This window comes from Teleopsis dalmanni, chromosome X (assembly GCF_002237135.1).
Source record: "Teleopsis dalmanni isolate 2A chromosome X, ASM223713v2, whole genome shotgun sequence".
Classification (NCBI taxonomy): Eukaryota; Metazoa; Arthropoda; class Insecta; order Diptera; family Diopsidae; genus Teleopsis; species Teleopsis dalmanni.
In genome coordinates, this window is record NC_051848.1 from 42,055,341 (window position 1) to 42,071,514 (window position 16,174).

Genomic DNA, 16,174 nt, shown 5'->3' on the forward strand with positions numbered 1-16,174 from the left:
TAAAAAAGATCTAAAATGAAAAATTAGCAGCTATTCTTTAAAAAAAAATTAAACACAATTATGTGCAAAAGCAACAGTTTTTGAAGTAGAAAAAGTCTACGGACACTCCTTGGTATTAAAATTCATATAACTCTTAAATTTAATAGTCTGTGGGGTAATCTGTGCATTTAATGACTTCTTTTAAGACTCTTTGCATGGACTCAACCTGCTTTGCAGTATCCTGTGTGTTTATTTTTTGCTATTCTTCCTTGATGACGTGTCTTAACATATCCTTGCTGGAAATCTTGTGCTGGGGAATCTTATTGTTCAAATACACCTACAGATGTTCAATAGGACTAAGGTCTGGTGATTCTGATAGTGTTTGAAGTTGCCTGAGAGCGCATAGTATGAGTACAGCAGCCAAATTCGAATGATCGTTGCTGTATGCTTAGAGTCGTTGTCCTGCTGAAACAAAAACGTTACCTCAAGCCCTAACATTCTGTAATTTTCTTTCAAATGTGTTTTTAGTATATTAAAATACGTATACATTTATTACATATATAACATATGTATATACGTCATATATAATAGTCAAGTTATGAAGACTTTTTATTAAAAAGTAACAGTGTTCAGTAGCTAAGTTCTGGAAGGACACGTAATCTATTTGGAAGTGTATATGGCCCTTCTGCATTGTTGTTTTTACATATATCGCATAAATTAAAAAAAATAATTTAAAATACATGAGATGTTTTATGAATAATAACTATATTTCATAAGGCAACAACATATTCCCAATATAATATTTAACAATTTGTTAATAAAATATCATATGAAGCAAATTAAATTAATAATTTATATATAAGTTTTATTTTATATAAATATCGAATAAACACAACTTTTCATTTACTTCTTATAACATGAAACCAAATTTTTTTAAACAAAAGAGTTCGTACTTAGAACCATACATATTTATGCAGTGATCAAACAAAATCGAACACACTTGCAACGTATGAATGTGCGGACAACTTTTCCGCATACCAAACGACTGGTATTCGCTGGTGCTACAGCTAATAAGGAATAGCCAAATTTAATAGAAATTTACTGAAATATGTGCTGCAGATCTGACCGCACAACTAAATGCTTTGTCGATTTGAGCACATCTAACAACTATTGCAGCTAAGAGAAGAAAATTGATTGAGTCTTCTTAGACAATTCCATTTATATGTTTTTACTAAAACTTTAAACCTCAAATATATATATGTATATGTAATAAATAATATTAATTCTCCATTTAAAGATACGTTAATGAGTTTATATATTTTATTTGACATTTTGTAAATTATGTAAAGGTGTGCGCCGCACATCTCCGCACTTTGGAGCATTCGCCACTGATAACCAGCATATATACCTTTCACTTAATCTTCGTTCGAACCCCAGCGTATATAAAATTAAATCGTGTTTTTGGACATATGTCGTCTATATAAATATATATTCGAAGGTATAAATAATTCATGTTATATATATAGAAAAGTTAATCAATCTACAAAAAATCAAAACATAAAACATATAGTCCATTATTTCCATCTATTTGAAATAAGTTAGAATGAGTTGGATATTCTTATGACTTGTGTGATTGTTGGATATATTATATATCTCTTTTTCTTTTCTTAAGAACATGAAAAAAATTCCTAATTTCCTTAAAGCAAAAGTATTCTATTAATGTTACAGAAATTTGGAAAGCCTAATACCTTGGCGCTTTTATTCATTGTAATTTTTGGGATATTCGTTGGATTTTCGAAAATAATAATTATTTTGCTTTTTTAAGTTAGTAGTTCTAAAAAATTTTAAAAAGTTTGCTGTGTTTGGCACCCCTAAAGATGCAAAAACATTGAGTAAGGAAGCACAGTATTTAGCTTTCTCAGTTTTGAATTTTAAATTGAGATCTTATGGTAATTGATTGAACACTTGATATATTAACATAAATTATATATACGTGGTGCAATATATCAATATTAAACAGTCGGTTAAAAGAGTGTACCATGAGCAGCTAAGAAACAGGGATAACGAGAGTATTAGTATCGGTATCCAAATCTAAAACGATTAATATCGGTCTCTTCCATGATATCGGTCTCTTCCATGAGCTATATCTGAACAGATTAATATCGGTCTCTTATCTCGAATATTCTCGTCTATAGCAGATATCTTAATTTCTAAATCCAGAGCTATATCTAGATCTGAACCGATTAATATCGGTCTTATCCCGAATATTCTCTTGTATAGCGGATATCTAAATTCGATATTCTAAATTCGAAGGAAATAAAGATTTTTTAGAAAAACTCATTCCAAAATAAATATGAAATAAATATTTTAATATGTGATGAAAATGGTTTTATAATCTGCTAAATCGAGGCTGATTCAAAACATTTCGCCCGAGAATTAAAATGTTGAAGATGCATAATAACCTAGAAGAGCCAGTTAAAACTAATAAGATACAAATAGAGCACTGCTTAATACAATCTGCCAAATAAGTACTATTGAGAAAGCTGGGAGATGGACTTTGTCAAATCCAATAATGTATGTTTATGTGAAATAAATTGACTGAATATCAAAACCTGACATATCTGTTTTATACGCCACTAATGAATAGTTTGAATTTCTGAATCTTCAATGCTTCGCTACTGACAAGACAAACAGTCCGTTTGGCAGTCCGTCATACAAGAAGTATTTGTTATGCTAAAATAATTCAAAAAAAAAACGACATTAATAATTACCATTTAGTATAAAATATACGAGTATTATCTTATGTTTGATCCATGACGTTCTATAACCGGATACCACAGTATCTGTAAGCTTTCCTGTGGTACATATGTATTTGCATACGAAATAATAAGAAAGTTAGGAAAAAAATTGTGATTCGCTTCGCCAATTCTAATTTCCTATTACTCTTTGACAGCAATATATTCGAAACTTAAAATATATTCAATTGGTTGTATACTCACTGAATTAGTTGCTTGATTATAATAAACTGTTACTAGGACTCGGCCTAACGCTGCCGGGTTTCTCCAGGCGTCATTGCTTTGTGCGCGCCTTTTTCAGTCTCTTATATCAAGCCCAACTAGCATTCCCTCCATTTAATCACTCTTCTTCCAAGTACCGCTTCAAATAACTTTTTCGCTTGAACATCTTCATCCAAGCCGGATGAAGCCACTGAATGTTAATTCTATGAGTTCTATCAATGTCATGATATAACTCGTACAGCGCGTGGTTCACTTTTCTATCGAAAACTTTCAGTGCTGCCTCATCATTCTGTGATAACAATCAGCTTCTGTGCCATATCGAAGCACATGTAGGATGAGCGACTTATAAAGGGTAAGCTGTGTTTTCTGAGAGCCAGAGAGCTTTACATTAAAATTGTGTGCTCAGCCAATAGTAGCATATATGGTGCCATTAAATCCATTGAATACGAGCTTAAGCTATGGGCTACATATATAAGGGACAGAGTCCTGAAGTTATATGCGAAAACTGACAGGCTATCCTACTTAGCACTATCTAATCTTAGAGTAATCACTCTCCGCACGGGGAGGTACGCAGATCTTAGATCAATCAGTGAATAATCATCTTATAAAGTCTTAGTACCTATTAACAATCACAGTTAATTTTTTTTTTCAGCTCTTGGTTACGATTTTTTTTACGCTTCTCAAATACGAACGCCAAGCACAGGGACCACATTAACATACCATTTAACATATATTAAATAATAGTCACCTAAAATAAAATAGTCATTATCATATATCTAGAAACTCTGATTTCTTTCTGTCTATAAATTTAACGCATGTATCGCTTCTTTATTTTCCTTAATTAATGTAATAAAGATCTTTAAAAAAAAATACCCAATGTTCTAAGAGTACAATAGTTACCACCTGCATATATTTTACGAAATACTTTTTTCTATTTTTTTTTTATAATTATGTTAACATGTGAGACATAATCATATCAACTATTAAATATTGTTATTTAATATTATTAACAATAAAAAAAAAATTTAAAAAAAGGATTACGAAAAAAAAATCTTTTTTTCAAGAGGGTTTGCCCAGCGGGTTCGGTGTTTGAACTCAGGTACTCTGGTGTCGGATACCTTTATTCAAGCCAACTTACCAACGGGCAAACAAAATTTGAAATATTTATTTTATATATAAATTAATTGTGTTATAAAATTTTTACAGAATTTGTTATTATTTGGCAATACAGTCCAGTGTGAACCTGGGACCCATAGAACTTAGTAATGGCAATATTTCAGGAGCTAATAAGGCTTATATTTGATCAAAATATTCTGAGTAAATCAGCATGTCTTTAGAAACAGAACGTTTTCACAATATTCTATGTGAAATATCACAACTACAATCGCACTGAATCAAATTTGACAGATATTAAGAATCATAGTAAGTCAAGAAAATTGTTCATGCGAACTTATTGAAGTCTCGACATTCAATGATTTTTTTTCCTTAAGGTTTTTCGTTATTATCCTATTGTATACTCTATTCAAAAGTGAGGAGGAAGATTAACACCGCATAGGTGTTAATGAAAAATATATGCAACAGATGACTTAATGGAAATGACATGATAAACGGAAATTTATATATAATATCTGATTGACACATTATACACGCAGCAGAAAAAGTCTACGGACATCCACAAAATTTTTCTTAAATATCGCATAACTAATTTAATTTTACTGAAACTAATGTTTGTTTTCTGATTTATTTTCTGAAACAATAAAAAAGATCTAAAATAAAAAATTAGCAGCTATTCTTTAAAAAAAAATTAAACACAATTATGTGCAAAAGCAACAGTTTTTGAAGTAGAAAAAGTCTACGGACACTCCTTGGTATTAAAATTCATATAACTCTTAAATTTAATAGTCTGTGGGGTAATCTGTGCATTTAATGACTTCTTTTAAGACTCTTTGCATGGACTCAACCTGCTTTGCAGTATCCTGTGTGTTTATTTTTTGCTATTCTTCCTTGATGACGTGTCTTAACATATCCTTGCTGGAAATCTTGTGCTGGGGAATCTTATTGTTCAAATACACCTACAGATGTTCAATAGGACTAAGGTCTGGTGATTCTGGTAGTGTTTGTAGTTGCCTGAGAGCGCATAGTACGAGTACAGCAGCTAAATTCGAATGATCGTTGCTGTATGCTTAGAGTCGTTGTCCTGCTGAAACAAAAACGTTACCTCAAGCCCTAACATTCTGTAATTTTCTTTCAAATGTGTTTTTAGTATATTAAAATACGTATACATTTATTACATATATAACATATGTATATACGTCATATATAATAGTCAAGTTATGAAGACTTTTTATTAAAAAGTAACAGTGTTCAGTAGCTAAGTTCTGGAAGGACGCGTAATCTATTTAGAAGTGTATATGGCCCCTCTGCATTGTTGTTTTTATATATATCGCTTAAATAAAAAAAATAATTTAAAATACATGAGATGTTTTATTAATATTAACTATATATCATAAGGCAACAATATATTCCCAATATAATATTTAACAATTTATTAATAAAATATCATATTAAACAAATTAAATTAATAATTTATATACAAGTCTTATTTTATATAAATATCGAATAAACACAACTTTTCATATACTTCTTATAACATCAAACCAAATTTTTTTAAACAAAAAAGTTCGTACTTAGAACCATACATGTTTATGCAGTGATCAAACAAAATCGAACACACTCGCAACGTATGAATGTGCGGACCAAACGACTGGTATTCGCTGGTGCTACAGCTAATAAGAGATAGCCAAATTTAATAGAAATTTACTGAAATATGTGCTGCAGATCTGACCGCACAACTAAATGCTTCGTCGATTTGAGCACATCTAACAACTATTGCAGCTAAGAGAAGAAAATTGATTGAGTCTTCTTAGACAATTCCATTTATATGTTTTTACTAAAACTTTAAACCTCAAATATATATATGTATATGTAATAAATAATATTAATTCTCCATTTAAAGATACGTTAATGAGTTTATATATTTTATTTGACATTTTGTAAATTATGTAAAGGTGTGCGCCGCACATCTCCGCACTTTGGAGCATTCGCCACTGATAACCAGCATATATACCTTTCACTTAATCTTCGTTCGAACCCCAGCGTATATAAAATTAAATCGTGTTTTTGGACATATGTCGTCTATATAAATATATATTCGAAGGTATAAATAATTCATGTTATATATATAGAAAAGTTAATCAATCTACAAAAAATCAAAACATAAAACATATAGTCCATTATTTCCATCTATTTGAAATAAGTTAGAATGAGTTGGATATTCTTATGACTTGTGTGATTGTTGGATATATTATATATCTCTTTTTCTTTTCTTAAGAACATGAAAAAAATTCCTAATTTCCTTAAAGCAAAAGTATTCTATTAATGTTACAGAAATTTGGAAAGCCTAATACCTTGGCGCTTTTATTCATTGTAATTTTTGGGATATTCGTTGGATTTTCGAAAATAATAATTATTTTGCTTTTTTAAGTTAGTAGTTCTAAAAAATTTTAAAAAGTTTGCTGTGTTTGGCACCCCTAAAGATGCAAAAACATTGAGTAAGGAAGCACAGTATTTAGCTTTCTTAGTTTTGAATTTTAAATTGAGATCTTATGGTAATTGATTCTGAACACTTGATATTTTAACATAAATTATATATATGTGGTGCAATATATCAATATTAAACCGTCGGTTAAGAGTGTACTACGAGCAGCTAAGAAACAGGGATAACGATAGACTGAACAAGTATTATTATTTCAATGGAACTGAAGGGACGTAATCATAAACAACAACCCATTTATTTTAAGTTATCTGTGTTATAAGTATTCAACTAATCATATAAGCACATCGAATTAAGCGGGTTTAGGCAAGGTACTGTTCGATTCACGAATTACAAACAATTTTATATTAAAATTAAAAGACAATTATTTAAAGAATAATAGTGCTATTTATAGCTTGCAAGCGATTGATAATGCAAGTGCTGTTAAAGCGCACACTACACACATATGACCATTTTGTATCATTTTTGAAATTTATTAATTTTAATAATAAAAATTTATTATTATTAAATATAAATATATAAATACCTTTAATGTTAAATATACTTTCTCATTCGATCCTATTTTGCTCTATATATTTCGTGTTCTTTTCGAATTTCAGAATCTTATTCGTTTTAATTGTTATTTAAATGTTAAAATGGTGTTCTTAAATTGGATCTCCAAATCGTGTTGGTGGCCTATTGGATATATGTCCATCTTTACTTTTGTGCAAATAAAAATTTATAAACATATGACTGAAGTGATTAAAATTGACGAATTGTTTTCACATTTCGCTGTTTTTAAAAACGGTTTGTCACAACTCCAGACCAATTATGGCACTATTTAGTGATTTTTAGTGGATTCAAATGTCCTTTGTAGATTTTTAATGTACTAGACGTGCTATCTACAAATTAAGAAATCAGTCTCATTACTGAATAAAACGTTCTTTAGATCTTTAGAAAACTTCGTATATGTATCGAAAACTCAATTGATTGAATATTTGCAGATTAAAACTTTAGCTTGGCGCTCAGAATTGATACCGCACTTAGCAATATGTATAGTCTTAGTAGACCTATTGTGTTTAAATTTAAAGAACATTTTCTTCAAGCTGCCGAAAACACTTCCCTTTAATAATATATGCTCAGTGATGTGTATTATTTAATTTTGCAAAAATATTTTTTATAATACCAGTGTTTTAAATACGAATCGAATATCTAAGTAAAAGATTCTTTTATGAATTTAGAGGGAACTCTAAAGTCTCCACAGAAATTTTTTATATACGAAATCATTGGAAATAATTCATGATTTTGAGAAATTTTAAAATGCATAAACAAATAGGATGGACTCAATTTAGTTCAAATGGCTGCTAGTGGTAACCACTAAGTGATCCAATTTCACTAGCTTGGCAGCTTTAAATTAACTATAATTTGACCTGAAATAGCCTTAATATTAAATTGGTATAATTAACTGTATTCGTTATAAATAATTAAAATAGTAGAAATAACCGATTCTCTTTTAGTGACGATAGTCTTTGACGAAAGCATTAAATTCACGTTCTGTTTTATTTTGCATAATTGGGAATAGTCTTTTTCACCCTTTGCCCATAACGCATGAGTACTATTACTTATTCATTCCATATAAAATAAAAAAAAATTTAGTTCATTGGAAATTTTATGTTTCTAGTGAAATAAAAAATATAATAACAACATTTTGCTGTACATTCCTGTTTATCTAAACTCTCATACCTGGACTAAGACAATTTAATCAAAGGTTGATTGCCTGTTAATTTTTTTGTCACAATTATATATTTACCGTGCCTAGTTGACGTTGTTTTTAAAAAAGAGAAAAATTTATATTCTAGCACAATTACTAACTTACTTACTTAGTTGGCCATTACAGACGTGTTTCGTTCTCGACCGCGTTAAGTAATTTCCGCCAAACAGTTCGATTAGTGGCTTGCTGTCGCCAGTTGACAGTACCGAGTGGCCCAAATCGTTGGTCACCTTGTTCTTTCATCGAAATGCAGACGTCCTCTAGCACATTTATTTGTAGGCACCAAATCAAACACCTTTCTAGCTCTTTCATCCAATTGGTTAACTAAGTCAATGTAGCACATCGTTCAATCTAATTCGATAGATGTTGCCAACGCGTAATGGAACATAGATCTTTTGAAGACATTTTCTAGCTTAATTATTTTTATATAAATTACTTATCTATGATTTAAATACAATAGAACTTGATGTTTTTTCGTTATAAGAAATATAATTTTATTAAGATAGTAATAGGACAATAGAGCGGCTAGCAGCTCTTTTGCATGGACAATGTATAACGCACTCAAGTAATTTTAATATTTCCACATGTAATTTTCATAATAGTTCATATTATTATATATATCAGAAGCTGGGGTGGTAAGGGTAAAGTGGAAACTTTTAAACACTGGTTCAACGGTAGTGAAATTAGAATTTCTATGATGCTGACATAATAAAGTAAGAATGCATGTATTTGTTCGAATGGCTATGTCAGCTTCTTTGGACAGTAGATCTATAGATTAACGAAAAAACAAAGATATATTGTTTTGTTTCTTATTACTAATTAGGTATATATATATTTTATTTTATCACTTTCTAAGTCTTAGAACTGTAGAGCGAATGGACTTCACATACGCATTAAGAGTTTTTGTTTTTGCCTTGCATGGAGGTTGTTGATACGCCATATGTTGTTAAATCTTTCGAATGATCCACACGCTTTTTGGATTCGGACATTTATATCTATTTTTGCACTTTTATCTATTGATCGAATTTTTATTTAATGTAATAATATAGTTTTATTATACGTGTAATAAATTATAATTTCTGTATTTGATACTGTCAAGTATTTAGGCACACATTCATACTTCTTTATAAACCTTTTGAAAGCATTGCTTCTCAAGCACTCAGATGGAACCTCCAGAGATGTGGTAGTTTGTTTGGGCACCTTTTAAAACACGCAAAATGATATTCGTTATAGAACAGCAAGCAGCAAATTATTCTTGGAAAGAAATCAGCAGAGAAGCACGCCATAGAGTTCGACAGCAAAGGGTGGTGCAGGTCCTATGCTCCACTGAGAGAATTATAGAAGGATTATAGAAGAAGGAGATTCAAAATGTTTGTAAGTGACCATAAAGTTGTTGTTGATATACATATTCATCATTAACTTTGCTTTTCATTATACGATCGGGGTCAATCTATTTCTAATAGAATTGATACGTTATTACTTACAAATAAATGACATATTATGTCTTGTCATAATTAATGAAATCCGTTTAAAATAAAAAAAAAACTCAGCAAAATGAGGCCAAGAATTGCAGTTTGGTTTATGTTTCAGTAACTAAGCCATGGAATCAATAAACTTCTTTATGAATTATGCAAATTTTCTTATTAGTCCTGAATACGTACTCTAAAAAGAAAACTCGTACGTTTATGTTGTGATTAACTCGCCGCAAACATTTTTTCTCAGCCCTCCTTCTGAATTATTAAAGAGCAACAATTACTCTTTAACAATTTGTGCATTTGAAATGCAAGTAGAGCCAAGGCACAGCTGCACCAAGTCCTGGCAGTACCCATCATATCCCTTGCAAAACGCGCCAGTGATGGGTGTGGTGCGTTCTAGTTTGATTTGCATTACCGCAACAAAATTACTCTGGCAAATTATAAACAAACTGTAAAGAGTTGATTTGTTATGCAGTAATTGTTTTGTCCCACTTATCCAGCAAACGAGCATATGCATTACCGTTGCGCCACCCCGAGAAACGCCAAAAGGAAATATGATTGTAGACAACGAAAGCTTGCAAGATATTGCAGGATACAATTACACGTGCATTTCACCGAAATTTGTTTTCCTCAAGTTAGAATGGAAATATTAATCCTACTTTCGTTTGGATTCGTTTGGATTCGTTTGGTTTCGTTTTGTTTCATTTGGTTTGGATTCGTTTCTCCGCCTCAAATCCGCACATTTATTAATTTAAATGTAAACTATTAAAAGTATCTTGTATATACAGGAGAAGGACATATATCATTGTTAGGTGTTTATAATTCAGGATTTGCCAGGCAAGTGCGACACACCCTTGCGTATGAGTAATTTCTAATTATTTAATTACAGAATGACACATTTTGTTCTTCATAAATAATCAAGTTGAACGAAAAATTTGAAAGTTTTATGCGAGTTTAATTAAACAAAATGGTGGTAGTCCATAAATTTATGCATAAAGGATAAAAGTGGATTCTTGTTACAAAAATTTTGGCTTTGTTCCTTCGAGTTCTTATGTGAGTTTACACTCTCTTCAGTATTGAAAATGTTGTCTGCAGCAAAAACTTTTCCGTTCCTGTCTTGTGACTAAAATAGTTAATGCTCGAAAATAAAATACATAAACTATTTTCTAATTAAAATTTATATTTTCATTTAAATGAAAAATAGTTGGCAAGTTTCTCTGAATTTGTAATTGTGCACTACAAGATACAAGACATCATTGTATAAATTAAGTAAAGGATAATTTGTGTTTATAATGGAAGATGATACATTTGCCAACTCTTATTGCCTTGTAAATTTTTAAAGCTATAGAGAATTTCTGAAATACTTTAGTGGTTTAATATGACTTCAGTGGTTTCATTGAAAACAAGCGATAATTAAATAAAAAAATAATTTAATTTATTGTTAATAAATTACTTAATTTTTACAGTTTTTGTGGTTTATCAATGAAAAAAAAAATAATTTAAATGAATTTATTCGATGTTTTAATAAACTTATGAAATAAATTAAATTTATTAAATGTGTGCTATTTAAATATGAATGAATATAGTGACAATATTTATTTTAAAAAGTGATTGCAAACATATGTTATAGTCATAAAGATTTTCAATTTTTTTCTATGAAAGACTGTCACATCATTTGTCATAATAGTATATTATAGTTCGTCATATAATACTATCAAACCTTTTGCAGATCGTTCTATGGCAAGTAGGTAAGTGTCGTACCAAAAATGTATGTAGCCGCAATATATTTAGTATTATTAAGTAATTAACCATTGTGTTGTTTATTGGAATTGTCACCACATGCTTTCTCTCTAAGTTCGAATCAAGGGCAATATGTTTACGAACTAATTCGATTTGAAGAAACAGTATTATGTATTGTGTCATGATCAATTCCAACAAACAACAGAACTTCGACTTTAAGATGAAAATGTAAGTAATTTAAGTTCGCTAATAAAGAAGCTCTCAACAAGTACATTTCTAGTATAGTAAACTATACTAACATGAAGCAACTATAAGTCTTAACACTTAAAGTTGTGGTAAAATATTTGATAGGAAAGATATAGTCAAAAGGAAATAATCACACCCGCCTTCCGCTGTCATATAGTAACATCCTAAGATAATAAAAGCAATAGAATTCTGTTATATTTTGGTGTGTATAATTTAACTCTAGTTTTTTCCATTATAATTTAACATTGAAATTCATTTTATCGTCAGTTATGAAGAATGAAACTATTTTGCTTAATAGTAATTATTGTATTTAATAGAGAGGTTTTTCGAACAATAGTGAATAGCAACAACAAAATTTTATTATTTTTAATTAATTGCATTTTTCGTCGACCTTAGAGCTGTTAAGGATATTACTAATTCCATATATGTGGTTATATATATATAAAATAAGCTGCTGGTTACTATAATTATAAACAATTTAGTAAATTGCGAAAAAATAAAATATTATAATCTAGTACATCTAATACAGCCTGTTACTGTTGTAATGTCCATTTCAATGAATTATAAAAACTTGGGTAAGGAATACTACTCCAAATAGTCAAAATATCTCAATAACCATGTTCTCTGACAAGTGTCTGAATTGCAATTTAATTGTTAATCGTTCATATTTTTCAGATATTATAATATAATATCTTTTAAAAAAACATAGCCAAAATCTCATTTTAATTTGTTTATTTTATTAACGTTTAAAAAGCCTTTAGCCTTGTCGCTCCATAGCGCCTTCGGTTATGTAAAAAATAGAACAAATGAATAGGTCATCAATATCCTTACGAAAGTAGGTTTAAAAGCAATTTAAATTCAAACTGAATTGATTAATATCTTCAGAATATGTATCTGCAATAAAAGAATTTGCCTCGAAAACGATATACGTTAAGTACGTCTAAACACTATATCGACACTGTTAAAAAAAAAAACTGGGTATATAATAAAAATTTTGATCGACGCATATTAAAATGAGACAATCAAAATTAAAGTATATTCTGCATCAGTAGAGATATTGAAATGAAACTTTCCTTAAATATACTTTTTGGAATGGGATTTTTTTTAAATGTAACATATTTGAAGTCCAGCAACCTCACTAGTTATAGCAATGAAATAAATTTAAACACATATATATCGCTATACCCAGACTGCTTTTAAGGGTCTCATTCTTTGACTGTTATTAGTAATATAATATTATATATTATATTATTTATTATATATTAAATCATATTATAATTATATAGAAATAATATATAGTAGAAATAATAGTAAAGAAATAGATAACTGAATGTCCAGCGTTATTCTTCAATAGCCGGGTTTATATAGTTCCTTCCTATTATGCGCTGAAAAAGAGTGCTTTCTGTAAAAATTTTAAGGTCAACACTATGGATCAATCTTATTTTGTTTGGTTTGAGAAAATAAATACTATGGCATATATATATGGTTTAAGATGGAACTAGTCTACTTGTTTCCATAAAACGTTGTTTTTCAAGTTTCCAATCATTTCCGTGTACTCATTTCAATAATTATTTGTTGGTATTAAATTTCTTCGTTTTCAGCTATCAGAAGTTTTGGGATATACAAATAGTTCATTCACAACATTCCAGGCTATTACTGACACTGTTAGTTATAACTACCAATTAGGTCTTCAGGTTTGTAAAGCTCGGTGTGAACAATTGAGATTTGCTCTCATTATTTCAAGTTTGTGTCTCTGAGTGTTATTCTGTCCTGTGTGTCGTTTTTTGTGTGTTGTTATAGATGAATAAATAAATCAATAAATCGAGATTTATTGTGTTCGACATAATAGTGCCTTATATATGTGGATTTAAAAACATGAAATACTACAAAATATATATGAGTTCTACAGATGTGTGAATAATATATGTGTGAATGTGTGAATAAAAAATTCAATTTTAGAATTTTAATATAAAAAACGATTCCACTAGAGCACCAGAAGTAATGCCTAAAAAGTTTTGACAATTGAATTGCTTTAAAATATGTCTTATCCTGATAATACGTTTGCAGACCTTAATATTGACAATTGGGAAAATTTATTTAAAACAGAAAATTACTTAACTGTCACCAGAAATAGTTTCTGAGTGGAAAAGTTTTATTAGTATTTGCCTTCAATTCCGGCCAACACGCAAGTGCTACTTACATCGACGCATACCGACTGGGATGATAGACAATCCCATTCTGAGGGCAACTAAAACGGGTTTTCCAAGTCCATATATTTTTAAACCGATTTTCCAATCTTAACAACCTCTACATTTCTTTTAATTATTTTGAATGAGATTAAAGAACTGCAAAAGGAATAGACACACATATCCACCCACTGTTCGTCCTTGTGACATAAATTCATACGAATCTCTGAACTGTTTGGAATTTGAAACCAAGAACTTAATTGCGGTAGCTGAAATTGTGGTGTGTGCAAATGGTTGAGTGCTGCAACACTAAGTGCTTGCCAACTCGAACACACACTACACACATACACTCTACATACACTCTACATACACAACAATATTCAGCGTTTTGCAACATTATTATGTTTTAAATTTTTGTGTGTTTGTGTCTCGTAATTTTGACAGGCAATTTTACTGATAAAGGTAACGAACTCATTGTTGAGGAGGGGGACAGGCGAAACTCGAACAAAGCCAAGTCTACTGGGGGTGTGGATGGGATGGGCTAGTATATTTCGGTATTTTTGTGTTAAACCTCTGAATTTATGATTTCACTGAGTTGTCGTAATTTCGGCATGACTGACAAACAAGATAAATGGCTGCATGGCTATTGAATTTATGTGAATCGATCTACTCGGTTAACCGTGTTTCCGAAGTTTATTTGTGGTTCGAGTGATGACAAAAGGAGTGATTGGGGAGTGTTTGAAATAAAATCCAATTTAATAATATTTAAAGAAACTTTACCAGAAATAATAATTTAATTTCAATATCTTTTTATTAGTTTGGCAAAGTTCTGTACTCACAAATTGGATTGTAATTGCTTTTGATTTTTCATTTTATTATCGTATTTTTGTTTTTATTTTGCTAATATGCAATACACATATTTCTTGTAAAACTTAATATGTTTTTTCGAGTACAGTCTGTGGATATTCATACAATAAATTGTAGCTCTCGGTAACTTAGTATAACTTTTTTTAGTTATATTTAAACTACAACTCTTCAATTCATATTGAATTCATAACAAAAAAATATCGTATTAAACAATAAGTAGTATAGATTAATATAAAAGGATGTGTAAGAATATATTCTTCACTCACCAATATTATTTTTTTCTTACAGTTCAATGCGTTTGATCTTTGCAGTAAATAAAATGAATGTACTAAGCAGTCTCAAGAACAAACATATCACAAAAACCTCTCTAGAAAACAAATCATTAGTAGAAGGAACATTTTAAAAATAAAAGCTATAGGGTAACACAACGGACCTATAGGCTCTCAACGTGGAGTCTGTATCGTCAGTTATTGCATATTACTTCAGTAGTTAAGTGGAATATAGATCTATTTATGTAAGTATCCACTTCTATGTCACTTCGATCTGCGCAAATCTGTATATAATTTGGGTACAGTTTATGTATAATTGAACTATAAAAACAAAATAAAATAGATAATATCGTATATATAGTGAGCACGAATATGGTTATACAAATTTAATGAATCAATTCAGATTTTAACACAAACACCTTTTAAACTGTAAGATGCAAATATATGTCAGCTGTAACTTTTATACTTGCCCGAATATTCTCTTTAGATTATCTGTGGAAATATCTGAAATCTGTCAAAGATATGAAAAAACCTATTAGTATTTAATGGAATATACTTCAGCTTGGTTACAAGTGTTTGACTTGAATTGAACTTTATGTAGAAAGTTCATGGAATGTGTACAAAAATAAATTATTATGGATTGTTTGTTATTATGGATTCAAGTTTTAAGATTTGAAATGACAATATAACGTTTTATTTTGAGTCAAATTTGCTTTTAATAGCTACTCTAAGCCGGTTTGGTTTGGAATAGATCTTTTGGATCAACTCAGCGTTTAGATTTTTCATAACCTATAGTATCAGTACTTAATTAATTGTGCTTATTTTGATCAGACTACATTTAATTAGTTTAAAATGGGACCTTGTACTTGTACACCCAAGTACAGGACCTCTACCGTCATCTTATACTTAACTACTGTTACTGCCTACCTCGGCAGAAATGCCCTATCTCGGAAATATTGTAATCCCTTTGTAGAAATATTGACACTTTGGCTTCTCAATCCTTTTACGGACTACTGACATATGTTTAATAAG